Below are 6095 nucleotides of genomic sequence, written 5' to 3' on the forward strand. Positions count from 1 at the left end.
TTAAAGTCACCCACCACGACAACCCTGTTACCTTTACATCTTTCCAAAATCTGTCTACATATCTGCTCCTCTACCTCCCGCTGGCTGTTGGGAGGCCTGTAGTAAACCCCCAACATCGTGACTGCACCCTTCCTATTCCTGAGCTCCACCCATATTTCCTCGCTGCATGACCCCTCCGAGGTGTCCTCCCGCAGTACAGCTGTGATATTCTCCTTAACAAGTAATGCAACTCCCCCACTCCTTTTACATCCCCCTCTATCCCGCCTGAAGCTTCTAAGGGATAAAAAGATCTGAAGAAGAGAATAAGGAAGCTGTGCTTAAATGATGTGAAGTTGGGTTTTAATTCATGGCAGGTTGAGAGTTGATATTCTCATCTGCAGCTGCACCAACACAGAACCTTGTATTCCGACTTCCTCCACTGACTCATTTCTGCTCAGCTCACCTCCCAATACCACGTGCCTGCAGTCTGTTAAACTCTGCAAGTTGCGTGGGAGCTTCCTGTTTTCGTTGATTGATTAACACCAACTGACATAAAGTTTCTGTTTCACAAACTACACGAATTTCTGAATCTTCCTGCAGCTGTGAATCTTCGGAGTACAGTGAGGGACAGGGCCCCTGGCAGAAGTGTCTGAGGATAGGTGAGAGTTGTGTCAGGGGCAGGGGTGGGGGGGGGGGAGGGGAGTCAGGGTATCGGCTGGGAAAACTGGGGAGGAACAACCTGGTTAAATGAGTGGACCCTGTCCCAGTGACCCTAGCCTTATCGTTGACCCTAGCCTAGATATATGGAGTGCCCCAGACTGAGAGAAAGTTGGATTCCCAAGTTTCTGGTGGGAAAAGGTTGGTGTTTTGTTGGCCTGTAATTTATTTCATGTGCAGTCTCGGCGTGATGATAAGGTGCTTTATCGATGTCAGACCGTAGGGAGGCGTCTAAGCTTTGACAGTTTGTGTCACAAGCTGATAAGGCAGTCGTTTAAATTTAGTGACTTCCTGACTTCACTGGGCACCTGGGGAACTGCAATGGTGACTGCCAGTGAACCAATCATTTGCATGTTTGAGAGAAAATTGAGGCCAGAATCACCCTTGATCACACCTCGAGTCGGCAGGACTGCTCAAATTGTTAACCTTTCTTGGCAACACTCTCACTGGGATACAGTTCCTGAAGGTGCTGACTCTCACTGGGGGACAGTTCCTGAAGGTGCTGACTCTCACTGGGGGACATTTCCTGAAGGTGCTGACTCTCACTGAGATACAGTTCCTGAAGGTGCTGACTCTCACTGGGGGACATTTCCTGAAGGTGCTGACTCTCACTGGGATACAGTTCCTGAAGGTGCTGACTCTCTCTGGGGACAGTTCCTGAAGGTGCTGACTCTCACTGGGGGACAGTTCCTGAAGGTGCTGACTCTCACTGGGATACAGTTCCTGAAGGTGCTGACTCTCACTGGGATACAGTTCCTGAAGGTGCTGACTCTCACTGGGATACAGTTCCTGAAGGTGCTGACTCTCACTGGGATAGAGTTCCTGAAGGTGCTGACTCTCACTGGGATACAGTTCCTGAAGGTGCTGACTCTCACTGGGATACAGTTCCTGAAGGTGCTGACTCTCACTGGGATACAGTTCCTGAAGGTGCTGACTCTCACTGGGGGACATTTCCTGAAGGTGCTGACTCTCACTGGGATACAGTTCCTGAAGGTGCTGACTCTCACTGGGATACAGTTCCTGAAGGTGCTGACTCTCACTGGGGGACATTTCCTGAAGGTGCTGACTCTCACTGAGATACAGTTCCTGAAGGTGCTGACTCACTGGGATACAGTTCCTGAAGGTGCTGACTCTCACTGGGATACAGTTCCTGAAGGTGCTGACTCACTGGGATACAGTTCCTGAAGGTGCTGACTCTCACTGGGATACAGTTCCTGAAGGTGCTGACTCTCACTGGGGGACATTTCCTGAAGGTGCTGACTCTCACTGAGATACAGTTCCTGAAGGTGCTGACTCACTGGGATACAGTTCCTGAAGGTGCTGACTCTCACTGGGGGACAGTTCCTGAAGGTGCTGACTCACTGGGATACAGTTCCTGAAGGTGCTGACTCTCACTGGGGGACATTTCCTGAAGGTGCTGACTCTCACTGGGATACAGTTCCTGAAGGTGCTGACTCTCACTGGGGGACATTTCCTGAAGGTGCTGACTCTCACTGAGATACAGTTCCTGAAGGTGCTGACTCACTGGGATACAGTTCCTGAAGGTGCTGACTCTCACTGGGATACAGTTCCTGAAGGTGCTGACTCTCACTGGGGGACAGTTCCTGAAGGTGCTGACTCACTGGGATACAGTTCCTGAAGGTGCTGACTCTCACTGGGGGACATTTCCTGAAGGTGCTGACTCTCACTGAGATACAGTTCCTGAAGGTGCTGACTCTCACTGGGGGACATTTCCTGAAGGTGCTGACTCTCACTGGGATACAGTTCCTGAAGGTGCTGACTCTCACTGGGGGACATTTCCTGAAGGTGCTGACTCTCACTGAGATACAGTTCCTGAAGGTGCTGACTCACTGGGATACAGTTCCTGAAGGTGCTGACTCTCACTAGGATACAGTTCCTGAAGGTGCTGACTCACTGGGATACAGTTCCTGAAGGTGCTGACTCTCAACTGGGATACAGTTCCTGAAGGTGCTGACTCTCACTGGGGGACATTTCCTGAAGGTGCTGACTCTCACTGAGATACAGTTCCTGAAGGTGCTGACTCACTGGGATACAGTTCCTGAAGGTGCTGACTCTCACTGGGATACAGTTCCTGAAGGTGCTGACTCTCACTGGGGGACATTTCCTGAAGGTGCTGACTCTCACTGAGATACTGTTCCTGAAGGTGCTGACTCTCACTGGGATACAGTTCCTGAAGGTGCTGACTCTCACTGGGATACAGTTCCTGAAGGTGCTGACTCTCAGTGGGGGACAGTCCTGGGCTCTCCCTCTGTTGCTAGATTAATGAGTGTGGAATACACTGCCTTCATTGAGATTTCAGGCAATTGAACCGTTCCTAGCTTAGAAAGTTGGAAGTGGTGGGAGAGGGAAGAGGAGCCATGGATGCCAGTGGAGGGGGAGTTGGGGGTGGTTTGGCTGAGATATGACAGCGGATGGGGTGAGGGCAGCTGGTTTTGCTCACTGTTTATTTACTGCAGGAGTTTACAGATGTGATAAGATGTTGGGATTTGGGATTCGGTTGTATTCCTATTCCCTTACCCTGTCGGTGTGACCCTTAGGCGTCGCTCTCCCCGTCTCCCTCTCCCGCTCTCTCCCGCTCTCTCCCGCTCTCTCCCGCTCTCTCCCCCTCTCTCCCCCTCTCTCCCCCTCTCTCCCCCTCTCTCCCCCTCTCTCCCCCTCTCTCCCCCTCTCTCCCTGTCTCCCTGTCTCTCTCTCTCTCCCTCTCTCCCTGTCTCTCTCTCTCTCCCTCTCTCCCTGTCTCTCTCTCTCTCTCTCCCTGTCACTGTCTCTCTCTCTCTCTCTCCCTGTCACTCTCTCTCTCTCTCTCTCTCTCCCTGTCACTCTCTCTCCCTCTCTCCCTGTCTCTCTCTCTCTCCCTCTCTCCCTGTCTCTCTCTCTCTCTCTCCCTGTCACTGTCTCTCTCTCTCTCTCCCTGTCACTCTCTCTCTCTCTCTCTCTCTCTCCCTGTCACTCTCTCTCTCTCTCTCTCTCTCTCCCTGTCACTCACTCTCTCTCTCTCTCTCTCTCTCTCCGTCACTCACTCTCTCTCTCTCTCCCTGTCTCTCTCTCTCTCTCTCCCTGTCACTCACTCTCTGTCTCTCTCTCTCTCTCTCCCTGTCACTCACTCTCTCTCTCTCTCTCTCTCTCTCCCTGTCACTCACTCTCTCTCTCTCTCTCTCCCTGTCACTCACTCTCTCTCTCTCTCTCTCTCCCTGTCACTCACTCTCTCTCTCTCTCTCTCCCTGTCACTCACTCTCTCTCTCTCTCTCTCTCTCCCTGTCACTCACTCTCTCTCTCTCTCTCTCTCTCTCTCTCTCTCTCCCTGTCACTCACTCACTCTCTCTCTCTCTCTCTCCCTGTCACTCACTCTCTCTCTCTCTCTCTCTCTCCCTGTCACTCACTCTCTCTCTCTCTCTCTCTCTCTCCCTGTCACTCACTCTCTCTCTCTCTCTCTCTCTCCCTGTCACTCACTCTCTCTCTCTCTCTCTCCCTGTCACTCACTCTCTCTCTCTCTCTCTCTCCCTGTCACTCACTCTCTCTCTCTCTCTCTCTCCCTGTCACTCACTCTCTCTCTCTCTCTCTCTCCCTGTCACTCACTCTCTCTCTCTCTCTCTCCCTGTCACTCACTCTCTCTCTCTCTCTCTCCCTGTCACTCACTCTCTCTCTCTCTCTCCCTGTCACTCACTCACTCTCTCTCTCTCTCTCCCTGTCACTCACTCTCTCTCTCTCTCTCTCTCCCTGTCACTCACTCTCTCTCTCTCTCTCTCTCTCCCTGTCACTCTCTCTCTCTCTCTCTCTCTCTCCCTGTCACTCTCTCTCTCTCTCTCTCTCTCTCTCTCCCTGTCACTCTCTCTCTCTCTCTCCCCGTCACACACACTCTCTCTCTCCCCGTCACACACACTCTCTCTCTCCCCGTCACACACACTCTCTCTCTCCCCGTCACACACACTCTCTCTCTCCCCGTCACACACACTCTCTCTCTCCCCGTCACACACACTCTCTCTCTCCCCGTCACACACACTCTCTCTCTCCCCGTCACACACACTCTCTCTCTCCCCGTCACACACACACTCTCTCTCCCCGTCACACACACTCTCTCTCTCCCCGTCACACACACTGTCTCTCTCCCCGTCACACACACTCTCTCTCTCCCCGTCACACACACTCTCTCTCTCCCCGTCACACACACTCTCTCTCTCCCCGTCACACACACTCTCTCTCTCCCCGTCACACACACTCTCTCTCTCCCCGTCACACACACTCTCTCTCTCCCCGTCACACACACTCTCTCTCTCCCCGTCACACACACTCTCTCTCTCCCCGTCACACACACTCTCTCTCTCCCCGTCACACACACACTCTCTCTCTCCCCGTCACACACACACTCTCTCTCTCCCCGTCACACACACACTCTCTCTCTCCCCGTCACACACACTCTCTCTCTCTCCCCGTCACACACACTCTCTCTCTCTCCCCGTCACACACACTCTCTCTCTCTCCCGTCACACACACTCTCTCTCTCTCCCCGTCACACACACTCTCTCTCTCCCCGTCACACACACTCTCTCTCTCCCCGTCACACACACTCTCTCTCTCCCCGTCACACACACTCTCTCTCTCCCCGTCACACACACTCTCTCTCTCCCCGTCACACACACTCTCTCTCTCCCCGTCACACACACTCTCTCTCTCCCCGTCACACACACTCTCTCTCTCCCCGTCACACACACTCTCTCTCTCCCCGTCACACACACTCTCTCTCTCCCCGTCACACACACACTCTCTCTCCCCGTCACACACACTCTCTCTCTCCCCGTCACACACACTCTCTCTCTCCCCGTCACACACACTCTCTCTCTCCCCGTCACACACACTCTCTCTCTCCCCGTCACACACACCCCTCACTCTCTCTCCCCGTCACACACACTCTCTCTCTCCCCGTCACACACACTCTCTCTCTCTCCCCGTCACACACACTCTCTCTCTCTCCCCGTCACACACACTCTCTCTCTCTCCCCGTCACACACACTCTCTCTCTCTCCCGTCACACACACTCTCTCTCTCCCCGTCACACACTCTCTCTCCCCGTCACACACACTCTCTCTCTCTCCCCGTCACACACACTCTCTCTCTCTCCCCGTCACACACACTCTCTCTCTCTCCCCGTCACACACACTCTCTCTCTCTCCCCGTCACACACACTCTCTCTCTCTCCCCGTCACACACACTCTCTCTCTCTCCCCGTCACACACACTCTCTCTCTCTCCCCGTCACACACACTCTCTCTCTCTCCCCGTCACACACACTCTCTCTCTCTCCCCGTCACACACACTCTCTCTCTCTCCCCGTCACACTCTCTCTCTCTCCCCGTCCCCCACACTCTCTCTCTCTCCCCTCCC

General features: G+C 53.7%; 1 protein-coding gene across 2 annotated transcripts in view; it reads left to right on the top strand.

Annotated features, from left to right (window-relative positions):
• Positions 1-510: 510 nt before the first annotated feature.
• The window catches only part of LOC137353508 (CD82 antigen-like), a 39858-nt gene continuing 34273 nt past the window's right edge, over positions 511-6095 (top strand). The window contains exon 1 of one of the 2 annotated variants that reach the window (XM_068019891.1): positions 511-638. The gene's annotated coding sequence lies outside the window, so the exon portion shown is untranslated. Of the gene's footprint in view, positions 639-722; positions 838-6095 lie in introns of those variants that run through there. The other variant, XM_068019893.1, reaches the window with a different exon arrangement.

Source organism: Heterodontus francisci, chromosome 41 (genome assembly GCF_036365525.1).
Source record: "Heterodontus francisci isolate sHetFra1 chromosome 41, sHetFra1.hap1, whole genome shotgun sequence".
Taxonomy (NCBI): Eukaryota; Metazoa; Chordata; class Chondrichthyes; order Heterodontiformes; family Heterodontidae; genus Heterodontus; species Heterodontus francisci.